Source organism: Gossypium arboreum, chromosome 1 (assembly GCF_025698485.1).
Source record: "Gossypium arboreum isolate Shixiya-1 chromosome 1, ASM2569848v2, whole genome shotgun sequence".
NCBI lineage: Eukaryota > Viridiplantae > Streptophyta > Magnoliopsida > Malvales > Malvaceae > Gossypium > Gossypium arboreum.
The window spans coordinates 6,488,180-6,503,138 of NC_069070.1; the positions used below are offsets into that span (position 1 = coordinate 6,488,180).

At 31.4% G+C, this 14,959-nt stretch overlaps 1 non-coding gene across 1 annotated transcript; it reads right to left on the reverse strand.

Annotated features, from left to right (window-relative positions):
* Nucleotides 1-11,832: 11,832 nt before the first annotated feature.
* On the reverse strand, nt 11,833-11,939 carry LOC128282242 (small nucleolar RNA R71). Its single transcript, XR_008272453.1, has one exon. It is a non-coding gene; the product is annotated as a small nucleolar RNA R71 (small nucleolar RNA).
* Nucleotides 11,940-14,959: the final 3,020 nt, after the last annotated feature.

Here is a 14,959-nt window from a genome sequence, read left to right on the forward strand (position 1 = left end):
TGGGCTCCTCCTAATGCTCCGAGCTCGCAAAAACAGTTTTACGGTGTATGTTTCCACTAAAGGCTTTCGTGGTTGGAGTGTTTTTGGTCTCGAACATCGCCAAGTGGTCTCATATGGTTCAATGTCTATCCTGACCGAAGTTGGAGGTGAAGACCACTGTGCCTCCTGTGGTTTGGCGATTAACGCCGGTTTAGTGCAGTTGGGGTAAAATAAAGCAGTTGGCGATGTTCAGCACAATAAAGCAGAAAAGATTAACTGACTGCTTTGGGGTAAAAAAATGTGACTGAAACGTACCTCAATTTTGGAGGTGTTTGGAACGTACTGACCAAATTTTTGACTGGAGGTTACAGCTCCGGTAAGAAAAAGAACAGTTCAGTAAATTGGTTTTTTACATTTTAGTCCTTTATTTTATGTTTGTTTTTCATAAAACTTTGAGTTTAATTTTTTAGAAAAACTGAGTTAATGTATTAATTAAGAAATGAATTTATAGTAAATTATTTGTTACATAATAATATATAAAATTTATTTTCTTATAACTTTTAAAATTTCTATATAATAATTAAACACATTTTTATCATAAAATTAGTATTAAATAATAAAAATAAATATTACATGAATAATATAAAAATTCATTAGTAAAATAATTATTTAATAAATAATTTTAATAAAATAGTTTATTTATTAATTGTATAAATATCAAATAAATTAAAATTTTATTATATGCATATATTTTAATTTAAATAATAATTATTTTATCTAATAAATAATTTAAATTAATTATATAATTAATTAAAATATTTATAATAATATATCGAAAGATAATTTTTTAATTTAATAAAAGTATAATTTAAAAATTTCTATTATATATCATTATTTAATCTAATATTCTTAATAATTATTTTTATTTTCACCTCACAGCTTATAGTTATGCTATGCTTAAATCTAAATACGTACTTCACCATTATTTCTAATCTTACTGTTACAGTATCCAATCACATTGTTGCAGTAACTAATTCATTGCTACCATTGTTTTTAATATCACTGGAGATAAAAGCAACGTCTATCTAAACTACAAGTCTTTAAACTAACTAGAGCTTTTACCTCTAGTCTAGCACAATAAAGCAAAAACATAAAACACAAAAAAATTTACTGACAAAAAATCTATACTTTTATTTATTATATTTCTTTTTATCTTTGAAAGTTAAATTAATTTTTGTCCCAACCTTATAATATCATTTTATCTAATAAATAATTTAAATTGATTATATAATTAATTAAAATATTTATAATGATATATCGAAAGATACATTTTAATATTTTAAATAAATTTATAAATTCATATGTTTTTAATAATTTCGTAAAAGTAAAATAAAATAAAAAGTTTTCATTATATATCATTATTAATCTAATGTCCTTAACAATAATTTTTATTCTCATATTATCGTTATAATTGCGTTTGAATTCAAACACACATTTCAGTGCTGTTTCTAATTTCACTGCTATAATATTTAATCTCATTACAATAATAATTAATCTCACTATCATTGTTATTTTTAACTTTACTAGAGATAAATGTACTGAATATCCAAACTAAACTTAAGAAATTACTACTTGTTTTTTTTGTTTCTTTTTTGTTGATTGGAACAAAGTCTATTTTGTTTTTTTGTTGGCCTCTTGTGACCCTTTGTGTTAGGTCGGTTGAGATTTCTGTCCATAGGCGGGTTGTGCCTATTCTAGCTTTGTTGGATGTGGCTGTCCTTTACAATCACTTGTTTTCAAGCTTGGTTTGACTAAAAATTGAAACTTCTTGTTTTAATTTAGAAAATTTTAATTAAACTCTTAAATTTTAAAAATAAAAAAATTCATTAAACTCTTAAACTTTTTTAAAATTTTATTAGGCCCTCCAAAATTTTGTCTCTAAAGTCACTATTATTTAAAATTATAAAAGTAGATAATTAAATTATGCCAAATTAAAATGAAGTGATTATATCTCGAATTTTAACATTGTAAAGGTACATAATAAGCCATTTTCTTTTATTAAGAGTTATTAAAAGGTAAAACAACAAAGAAATTCTCCATGATACAAGCAATAACCTCAAGTATTAGGCATCAAAGGGGAAAAAATTGCAGAAGCTCAACATGATCATCAGCATGGATTGTAGCATTTTTCGCTTCATGCTGTCTAAACTGTTTAATTTCAGTTCATACAAATCAACAACATTTATATTTTCCTCACTATCTATTTCACTTACTGATCATTCAGCAAAACGGGGGAAAAAAAAAAACCAATGATCAACAAACCCTTCAAATCTTCCTTTAAAAACTTTTTTTTTTTTTAATTTCTCAATTAGAAGCAATGATTCTTTCAATGGCTTCAGTTCCAATCCTTGTGAGATTATGTCGGACTACTGAGGCAATTGATGATGATGTATTATTTGATGCCATCATGCATGCCTATTAGAAGTGAACATGGGCTGAGTCGGGTTCAAGTCGAGTCATAACAAAATTTTAAACCCGTTTGATAGGCTTAAACCTGACTTGAAAAATATATTTAAAATTTTATCCAAATCTTGATCCGGATAAGAAGTTAAAACCTGAGCTTAGCTCGGCCCGTTCGTATTAATTTTTTATATAAAAATAAATTTAAAAATTTTTATACATCAAATACACTAAAAATACTAAAATAAATATTTCTCAATAAATTGAAAATAAATTTAAAAAGTTTTTATACTTAAATTAATACTAAGATATGTGCAACTTAACAAACAAATGCCTCTAAAATAATAACAAAATTAACAAAAAACAATAGTTATACAATTTTCAAATAATAACAATAAAATAGTAGCAATATAATAGTTAAATAACAACAAAACAATGACAAAATAGTGGAAAAATAGTAATAAATTTTCTTTTTTACAAATTTGAACCGGATCGAACCAAAAAAATTTACTCGAAACCTGATCTATTTTTTAAATAAATCTTATTTTTTTACCTAAACTCTCTTACTTTTCGAGGAAGGATTTTGAGCAAGTTCATTTTTTGTATTTCAGGGCATGATTTCATAAGCTAAATATTTTATTACTTATATCAAAACCAAATAAAAACATTTCTTGAATATTCTAAGGCGTAACTTTATAACCCAGAAACATAAAAGCTCAAGTAAACCAAAAGAAAGAAAGATCATATATATATGAAGCAAATTTAATGTATTTTCTTTGCTTCTTGTACCTCTTTTCTTTAGATCCAGACAAAGACGTCGTATATGAATTGAGATTAAAGTTTAATGTGTATATATAAACCACAATAAAAATTTTATATGTATAATTACACCAAACCAATTTTAAATATCAAATTGCACATTTAAAATAAATTTGATATATCCCTTTATTTACCCATAAAAGTATCTTAATCTTTTAAATATGTTTTAAAGATAGAAAATTTAAAAAATTATTGAACCCTAAAACTACAAATGAAGCAAAATTTTAAAATTTCTGGTGAGATTAAATGAGCGGTGCATATACTTACTATTAATGTAAAAATAATAGTTATGATAGTTAAATTAAATATTATAACAATATTATAATATAAAATAAAAAATAAATTAAACATATCATCTTATATTCGGTCGTCTATCCAAATTTACTCTTAGAGGTTGATATAAATATGTGCATTGTTAAAGGAATAATAATTGTGGTCCAACATACTTGGATTTCATTTCAATGAAAGGACCCTGGAGTTTAAAAGTTGATGTGTTGAAATAGAACATGAGCACGTGAATAATAAATGTATATATTTATATATTCAAATTATTCCATTTATTTCATTCCACACAAAAGTTTGATAGCTAAATTATTTTAAAGAATGTTGTAAGAGTTACGTAGAATTAATTAAAATTTTGATTTAATTGATTATAAATTAATTTTTTCTTAAAATATAAATAAATAATAATAGAAACATTATTATACGTTTTATAGATAATAACAAAATTAAATATTTAAACTACTTTAAAATTTTCAAATTATTTTAAAATAATTTTTATTCATTTAGATATTTTGTACCCATTCAATATTTCTTTAATTTTAAGAAAATTGATCTAACTGAATATTTGATTTCTGATTTAATTGAAGAATCTAATCTGATTTTGAAAACCATAGTATTTATTAAAAAAACAAATTTACCACTTAGATACATGTGTTTGTATATTTTGGATTTTTTATCATGAAGAATATTATATGCAATGTATTTTAAAAGTGTGTTTGTTGCATTGTATGGTATTCTTAACTTAAACCTAAGGGTTAATGTTTGATTTAATTTAATTTATTTAAAAAATTAATTTGAGTCATCCGGTTAGGAGTGATCTAAACCCGTCTATACATGATTTAATATGCTAACTATTAAACAATTTATTAGAAATACAACGTAATTAATTAGAAATGTCATGAAATTCTTTACTCTTGGGGGATGTCCTCAGCGCTAAGGAAGATTTACTAGGGTGTATGTGCGACTTGTTTAGATAATGGGTTGAGAAAAAAAAAGAAACAACTTTTTTAGTATCAACAACCTGTACCAATGAATAGAATGAGATTTGTCCGTTTACTATCTAAAAAAGATAGATCTGCAATATCCTTCTATTGTGTATGAAATTTATGGTTTCCATTGGCACAAATCCACCTTGGTATTTAAGATGAGAAAAAATTTCCCATTGATAGTAAATATCCATTGGGGGCTTGCTTGTTCTTTATATATAAGCCCTTGTGAGGTTTTTACGAAGTTTCAGTAGTTTTTTCACTTCCAAGATAAATTCTCCTATTTCGACATCATTAAGTAATTGCAAGATATTCTATTTCTACTATTTTGTGAAGTGTAATTACGTATTTAAAAATAAATATTAAAAATTCTAATTGAAAACCATTGTGATTAATTACCCGCATAATTCCTTCAATTTTTAACTCCTTTATAAGAATTAAAGATTGTAATTAAGGTGCTTTATTTACACTCAATTTAGTTAAACTCGCTAATTATAAAGATTATTTGAACATACTTTACATGTATAATTAGAAACAATTAAACTTAATTCAATCACTCAAGTTCATTTATTTAGGCCTTATTTGGTTGGGTTGATACTCACGTATTGTATTACTTAATACATCAATATTATATAACTTACAAATAATCATGTGTTTGGTACATATGTAAATTACTACATCATATTTTTTTTATACACAGGCTATACACAAATTAAGTGATATTTATCACTGATGTAGAAATAATATTTATTTAACACAAGTGTTTTGTAAGAATTATACTCAAAATATCTCATATTTACCAAAATCTCTTAGATTATACAAAATTCCTAAGTTATACCAATACTTGAATTTATCCGCAAAGCATGATAAATTTTAGTAATTGTTGTGAGCTTTGAATAAATAATAGAAATCCCTATCTACTCTTCTCTTTCCTACCTAAGCCAATTCAAGGTAAGGAATTTGAAACCCATTTCTTTACTTTATTTTTGTCTAATTTTATGAAATAAATTATTTTTTTGAAAAAATCCGTTTGTATTTTTTTTATTTTAATTCCATGGTTGACGTTAGTTGTTGTAGATAAATTATATGTTCACGTTACTTTGCTTGCAATGATAGCTTTATGATTATGATTTTTTTTTGGGTTTTGTTCATTTGTCAATGAGTTTATCTTTTTTTATTGTTTATGGTTTTTTTTTAATCTTATAATTTTGTCGTTATTGTTAGTGTAGATGATGCTTAGATGTGCTCATGGACCGCGTCAGGTTTAATCAAAATTGTAGGTCCATTTGTTAGGTTTGTGTAACACCCCAAACTTGGCCTAGATGTTATAGCCAAATCTAGCAGTGCCACATGATAACGTGCTAAAACTAAGTTGCTACGATAAAACCATTTTCATTTGTTTATGTTTATTGATTCCAAAATTGTTTGCTTATTTAATCAATTGTTTAAAACTCGATTCGTAGCAGAAGCTTTAGAAAACATTTAATTTATAAACATCTAAAGTAGTTAGGTAAATCCGTTCATCTTAGAAAACCCTTTGGTTTTAAAGAAAACCATTTGTGCAGTTATTAAATCCATGATAGCAATAAAAAATCCAAAATAAAAGTAAATAGTCCAAAAAGTCCAATTTACACCTCAAATAACCCAAAAAATAATTAAGAAATAATACCAAAACTAAAATTAAAACGATTGAAAAAAACGTGTGGCTACCGTCGAGTCCTCCGTCGTACGATCCGTCAAGTCTGGGGATTACCTGCACAGTTACAATAGAAATGGGTGAGTTTTCGTAACTCAGTGTGTAATCCCTATAGAAACATGCATACAGTCAATTAGCAGTAAAGAATCAGATGCAGTCCGGGCATAAGCCCATAACAGTCCCAGTAGCAGTTTGGGTCGTAGCCCAACTCGGTTAAGTACTCAGTATGAGTTATGCATTAGAGCCGTAGCCCATCATAGTAACAGTCATGCATATAGTAATAAGTAGCAAAGTCCTACCCAACCAGCCTCTACACACCATCTCCGTCCAACCCTACACACCATGTGGGGATTAAATCAACCCACTCATCCCTATACTCCAAATAGTACCGAATGCGGCACAAACAATAGTTTGCAGCTGAGTTGCCAGTAAATTAGGCTTAAGAGCCTTCCTCCAAATACCATCATTTCCCCCCCAATGCAATGCAAACATACGATATGACATGCTTTTATGCAACTATTAGTCATACATATACAACCACATATCAGTAATCATGCATAGTTTATCATGCATCACATACACTCGAATCATATATTTAGGGGTCTAGGTAACGCTTACCGACCCTACAGTAGGTTCATAGTCAACTTGGGCGACCTGTGCAACCCTAGGAGTCATTTCAGATAAATAGGCTCACACACCCATGTGGCTTGGGCCCACACGGCCAAAATTTGCCTTGGCTGTGCAGATTACACGACTTGGCCCAAAATCCCACAAGCCTGTATGGGCCCACATGCTCATGTGGCCCACACGACCTAAATCAGTCTAGCCCGTGTGTCGCACACGACCTACTTAGCCGTCACACGGCCTGCTTAGCTGTCACACGGCCGTGTCTTATGCGCACAGCCTGGCTTTGTCGACCACACGCCAGTGTTGGGGCACACGGACGACCACACGCCTGTGTGGCATCGACAGTGGGGTTTTCGGCTTTCGTCGAAACCTCATTTTCTGTGTAATCAAATACACACCTGGTTCCAATTGATGCTAAAGCGACCCCTAAACTTTTTGAAACCTTGCAACATAGAATCCAATACCAATTTAGAGATTAATCTAACGAATTTGACAATGGAGCACTAGCGGAAACTCGACTTACCATCGTCAGAGGAACTTCCGTTAACACTGCTAACACCAGATATACGAAAATCACTGATCAAAATCTTTTTCTACTTCATTAATAGCAGAAGAAACACATTACTAATCAATCGTTATAGTTCTACGATGAAAAGGATGAGGAAAACATACCAAACCCGTGAAAACAACGTAGAACAACCGAAGGCAAGTTGAAAACAAACTCGAAAAGAAAAATAGAGAGAGTGAGATGGGAATTTTGACAGAGAAGGAGAAGAGAGAACATAATTTTTTCAAAAAGAAATCCCAAATGAAAAATCCTGATAACCCCCTATCCCAACTCCCCTTAATTCCCCCCACCAAACTCTCCACTACTCAGACTACTCAGACGTCTAATACAACTCAAACTCTCTCTCTCAGAGCCGAACAAAAATATTGTCTACGCAGGAATTTGAACACAGGACCTCAAATACACCAACACTCCACTTAACCACTGAAGCAAATACCTAGTTGTGTCAAAATTCACAAATGCCGAAATAAAAAATTTGGGGCGTTATAGTTTGGGTTTGACTTGGCCTGAAAATGGGTCTAAATTTTTTCTCAAGATTGACCCAGATAAAAATGTTAAAACCTAAACCCGACCCGACCCGACCCATATTAATTTTATTATATACTTTTTAAAATATATATAATACAAAAAAACTAAAAACATTAAAATAAATATTTCCTGAAAATAAATTTTAAAAAATATATACTTAAATAATACTAAAATAAGTGCAACTTAACAAGCAAATGCCTTTAAAATAATAACAAAATTAACAATAAAACAAGAGTTATATAACAACAAAATAATGAAGTGGTAACAAAATATTGAAAAAAACAAGAAAATAGCAAAAAGAGTAAAAAAAAACATTCTTTTTTACATATTCAGGCTAGGCAGGGTCCAGGACGAAAAAACCTTACCCGAGACCTGACCTGTTTTCTAGACGAGACTTTTTTTTTGTCCAAATTCATTTTTTGAGCCTACATTTTTACCCAAATCCTCCCACTATTCGGGCAGGCCACCCGACCTGACCCATGAGCAGTTGTAATGATGCTTCATATGCTTAAAATAATGACAATTTTATAGATCCAAACTCACTTGATTCATTGGAAGATGAAGAGTTTAGTGTGGTTTGTGAGTAATTTTCTATAAGAACCAAGATTGAAAGCTTAATGGTTAAATATTCATTTAGTCCTCTAGTTGTTCAATTTTCTAAATAAAAGTCAACTCATATAAGAATTTGGGGTATAAATTAAAAAAATAACAAAATATGTCATGATTTTTTTATTCGACAAAATTATATAAAAGTTTTTTGCATTTTATAATTTTATTGCTTAAAGAAAAATATATATTGAATAGAAAAGTAAAACTATGAATGCTGAATGAAATTTTAACCCAAAACTTTATTTGTTTCAAACTATCTCGGCTTGAACCTATGATACAATATTAACCACATAAACATAAAATTGAGGTATTGTCTACGAATTTGGAGGTTCAGCCTCGTAATTTGTCTTTAAAAGAAAAATATCTTTCTTGCCAAGTCCTAGTAGGGATTTCAAATTAGATTGAACCATTGCCTTATGTAAAACTGCTGATATTTTTGGTTTTGGTTAGGGTTATTTTACTAAGAAAAAAAAAACCCTCAACCCATTTGTTAACAAATTGCTTGGTTTCGATTATAATTATATTATATTTAGTCATAATCTACAGTTTTTTGAAGCATCTTTAACTAATAACGTAGTTGAGCCTGCCATTTGATAAATTTGTTTTGATTGATGTCTAAAATTATTAAAATTCTTTGTTGGATGCTATTGAGTTTACCATGCTTAAAAGATTGCACTAGGATTAGTACTATTAATTTTAACTATTGCTATTTGTGACTTTATTAGATAAATGGTTTTATTTTTTTATGCTATATTGTTGGGTAGAACTTGTATTTTGATATTGAAAATATCTTTGTATATCATTAAACAATTGCAGATATTTTGTAAAAAAATGACTTGTTTCAATATTAATATTCGGTGAAGTACGAGTGGATGTTTTAACTTCAATGGGTCTAGGGAATGAAGGAAGATATTGGGTGTAGTAAGTCAACAGATTAAGACGATGACACTAGTAAATTAGTCCTTTGTTCACCTAATTGTGGAGAAAATTTTAATTTCTTATGGGCTTAAAATGACATCATATACTTTGAAATTTTCTGCATAACGAGATAGGATTAGATCTTTAGTCCATGGTGATGAACAAACATGTATTGAGGTATTAAGAATGTCTTAAAGCTACTTTTTTTAAGTTGTGCAAATTACTAAAAAAAAAAGAGAGTTGAGGTGCACAAAACACTTTTTAATTGATGAGCAAGTTGCAATTTTCCTTTTCATACTTGCTCATCATATTAAGAATAGAACTTGTAGTGATACATTTTAAAGGTGATAAACCATAAAAGTAACACATTTCAATCCCATACTTAGCATATTTTTGGATGATTTATCATATAATTTAGTGAATTAGATGCTCCTAATCCTTTAATTTCATGTTTTATACTCAGGAGAGCATAGGGGAACAAAATGAGCAGAAAACGGGCCAAAAAATAACAAAACGGGCTAATTTAAAGATCCACACAACCAAAACTAACCCCACACGGGCTGAGCACACGCCCGTGTGAGCCACACGGGCTGGCCACACGCTCATGTGGCAGCCCGTGTTGATATCACTCCCTGGTTCCCAAACACGCGAAAAAAGCCAATTTTTAGGGTTTCTGAGCATTCTAAAGTATATAAATACTTACTAGAAGAGGACCTAAGGGGGCACACGGAGTAGAAAGTAGAAATTACTCGAAGAACGCCAACGGATTCAACTCGGAAGTAGGATCTCCTTCAAGACTGAAGATATCCCCTTCAATTTCTCTCGAAGTTTTTGGATTTCTTTGTGCTTTGTTGTTTTCATATTTTTGAGATGTTTTTCCCAGAATTATGAGCTAAATTCCCTATATACCTAGGGAAGATGAAACCTATAACGGATCTTATTATTTAATTTTTTGAATTACATGATTAATACTTATTCTTATTCTTAATTATGTGTTACTAATTCTTGCCTTAATATTTTCAAGATATTAGTTCAAGTTTGATGTGCTTATTCAGTGGAGCAAAAGACCCTTTTTAAGAGTAGATCTAGCATAATTAAGCGGAGTTGATTGCAATCCTAGAAATAGGACGACATAAATTTTCCGATTAGAGTCAAATCTAATAAGGGAATCCATGGATTGAGTTAATGGGACAATAGGGGTTTTAATTAGAAAGAGATTTCAATTAATCAACTTAGAGTCAGTTGTTCTTAGTCTCGAAAGAGATATTAACATAATTTAGGGATTTCTACGGATCAACACAAGTGAATAAATCATTTAATTCAGAGTTAGAATAATAAGTGAAGTCTAGGTGGATTCTTCTTTAGGTATTGTCTCTATCATTGGTTTATTCGATTATTTCCTTCACTCTCTGTCGCATTCATTAGTTAATTAGTTTAGTTAATTTTAGATTAAAACAAATCCCTTTAATTTAGGCTAAATAATAAAAAGTTAGTTATTACTAGTACTTTTAGTCCTTAGTTATTACTAGTACTTTTAGTCCTCGTGGATACGATATTCCCGACTCACTGTAACTATACTACCATTCGATAGGTGCGCTTACCTTAGTCGTGATCATAGTCTAGTTTAGTGAATCATAAAACAATCATCAAGTTTTTGCCACCGTTGCCGAGGACTGAGATATTAGGAACGCTTGATTTTTATTAATTTAGCCAATTTTATTTTTATTGCATTTTATTTTAATTTTAATTTTTGTTTACTAACTTTTCTTTTGTTTGCTCCTGGCAAGTTCCTTTAGTTTATGACTAGAAGAAACCCATCAAGACCTTTACTTTTTGACAGTGAAATTGAAAGCACAGCTTGCAGAAATCGTAAACACTATATAGAGGAAGAGCACGAGGACGATAACAATATTACCGATGAGATGGCTGAAAATCGAAATAATCTGCTACTTCCTGTGGTTGCCGCGAATCCTGTCAATCAGAATCCTACTCCTCGTACTACGTACGATTAAGCTAAGCTCACTCTCACTGGGGCTGAATCGAGTATTGTTAGACCTGCCATTGCTGTAAATAATTTTGAACTGAAACTTAACACTATACAAATGATTCAACAGTTTGTTCAGTTTGATGGTTTGCAGGATGAAGACCCAAATACTCATTTGACCAATTTCTTAGAGTTCTGTGATACCTTCAAGATAAATGGCGTTTCTGACAACGCTATTCTCCTACGACTATTGCCTTTCTTGTTGAGAAATAAGGCTAAGCAGTGGTTGAACTCCTTACCACGAGGGTCCATCACTACTTGGGACCAAATGACCGAGAAGTTTTTATTAAAATATTTCCCACCAGCTACGACAGCTAAGTTGAGGAACAGTATCTCATCCTTCATGCAAATGGATTTAGAAACTTTATATGATGCATGGGAGAGGTATAAGGACCTATTGAGAAGGTGCCCTCACCATGGGTTACCTTTATAGCTACAGGTTCAAACTTTCCACAATGGTTTGAACCCTTCAACTAGGCAAATGATCGATGCAGCTACAGGTGGTACTTTAAATAATAAAACACCTGAGGAGGCTTATGAGTTCATAGAGGAAATGTCACTGAATATTTATAAGTGGAAAGTTATGAGGATAAAGCCAATAAAAGCAGTCGATGTTTTTAACGTTGATGCGATTACCATGTTGTCAAATCAAGTAGAACTTTTAAATAGAAAGATTGATGGTTTATGTGGTTCTACGCAAGTACATCCGATGATGCAGTGTGACACAAGTGGAGGTGGAATGAGCAATTCAGAAAATTTACCCTAAGGTCCTATCATGGAAAATGAGCAAATGAATTATATGAGTAATAATCCTAGATCTCAAAACAAAAACAGTCCTTACAGTAATAGCTACAATGTAGGTTGGAAGACCCACCGAAATTGCTCTTGGGGAGGTCAAGGAAATCAAAGACCACCACCTCCTTCGGGCTTTCAGCAGTAACTTTATCGGCAAGAAAAGAAATCGAACCTTGAAGAGATGTTTGAAAATTTTATTTCGGTGTCAGAGACTCATTTCCAAAACGCAAAGACGACTTTGAAAAATCAGCAAGCATCAATTCAAGGACTCGAAAATTAAATTGGCAGCTTGTTAAACTAGTTTCGGAAAGGTAACAAGGTAGTTTGCCTAGTAACACTGAACCCAACCCAAGAGAGCATGTAAAAGCGGTTACATTGAGGAATGGGAAAGTGTTAACTGAACCTAAAAAGAAGTTGCCATAAGAATCTGATAAGGAAATGGACGATGAGGTAAAACCCGAAGTAAGTGTAACAGCGGTGCTTAAAGAATATAAACCACTGATCTCATATCCAGCAAAGTTGAAGAAAGACCGCATGGATGCACAATTTGGTAAATTTCTTAAACTTTTTAAATAACTACATATTAACTTACCTTTTGTTGAAGCTATTTCGCAGATGCCTATATACGCTAAATTTCTGAAGGAGCTTCTAACAAATAAAAGGAAGTTCAAAGAGCTATCTACTGTGGAACTCAACGAGGAATGTTCAACTATTCTTCAAAACAAGCTACCAACCAAGTTGAAAGACCCAGGAAGTTTCACTATTCCCTGTTTAATTGGTAGTTTGAATATTGAGAAAGCATTAGCTGATTTAGGTGCTAGTATTAATTTTATGCCTTATAAATGTTCAAGCAGCTTGGTCTTGGGGAACCAAAACCCACTAGGATGAGTTTTCAATTAGCTGATAGATTTGTTAAGTATCCTAGGGTATTATTGAAGATGTCTTTGTGAAAGTAGATAAATTCATATTCCCTATTGATTTTGTTGTGCTTGACATGGATGAAGATGTTGAGGCACCTTTAATTTTAGGTCGCCCATTTTTAGCTACTGCTAGAGCTATATGTAGGTGATGGTAAACTTGTGCTTAGGGTAGGTGACGAAGAGATTTTTAAAATTTATGATGTCATGCGATTCTCTAGAGAACAAGATGATTCTTGTTACTTTTTTGAGTCTATTGATCATTCTATTCAAGATTCTCTTCAGGAAATCATTCATAAAGACACGTTGGAACTGTGTCTTGTCCAAGAAGAAGAGGCTAATAACAATACCACTGAGATAGGAAAGACAAAAATTGATTTGAACTCTAACGAGTCTTCCTCAAGATAAAAAAAGTATGAGGGTATTGAAAGAAACGATGAACTAAAACAAAGATCCTCTATTGAAGAACCTCCCAAATTGGAACTGAAACAATTACCAGATCACTTAAAGTATGTGTTCCTCGGAGACAATTCAATATTACCAGTGATTATTGCTTCCAACTTGCAACCCAATGATAAATATGAGTTATTAAAAGTACTGAGGGAGCATAAAAGATCCATAGCTTGGAAGATTTTTGACATTAGAGGCAGAGGATCGGGCAGAGGTGGATCAGTATCTAAAGGAAGAGGTACGAGAAGAGGGAATGACATAGTGACCCAGTAGTCTAAAGCTAGGGTGCCGGCTAGAGCATATGTGGTCAGACCCGCGAAGAAAGTGATGCTCATAATGTGGTAACAGGTATATTTCTATTATATTCTGAGCCTGTTCATGCTTTAATTGATCCTGGATCTTCGCATTCTTATATTAACTCAAAATTAGCTGAGTTGGGAAAATTAAAATCTGAAATATCTAGAGTGTCTATTGAGGTATCGAGTCTGTTGGGGTAAACAGTGTTAGTGAATCAGGTCTGTCCAAGATGCTTGTTGATTATACAGAATAAAACTTTTTCGGTTGACTTGTTAATTATGCCATTTGGGGATTTTGATATAATATTGGTAATGGACTGGTTATCTGAACATGGAGTGATTTTGGACTGCTATAAAAAGAGATTCAGGATTCAGACAGCGAGTGAAGGTCGGGTTGAAGTAAATGGTATTCGTACTAGTGGGCCAGCACGAATTGTTTCAGCAATAAAGGCTAGTAAATTACTTCAGCAGGGTTGTTCAGCATAATTGGCATATATTATTAATTTAGATTTAGTTAGAAGCCAGTGCGGTAAAATTCAGACAGTTTGTGAGTTTCCTGATGTATTTCCTAAAGAATTATCGGGTTTGCTACCAGATAGGGAGGTCGAGTTCACTATTGAGGTTTATCCGGGCACAGCTCCAATCTCTATACCTCTGTATCGGATGTCACCTATAGTGTTAAAAGAGCTGAAGATACAGTTGCAAGACTTATTAGATCGTGGTTTTATTTGACTGAGCATATCACTGTGGGGAGCTCCAGTATTATTTGTTAAGAAGAAAGATGACTCGATGCGACTTTGCATTGACTATAGACAGTTGAATAAGGTGACAATCAAGAATAAGTATCCACTTCCTCACATTGATGATTTGTTTGATCAGTTGAGAGGAGCTTCTGTATTTTCGAAGATTGATTTAAGATCAAGCTGCTACCAGTTGAAAGTAAAAGAAAGCTATGTTCCAAAGACAGCTTTCCGTACAAGGTTTG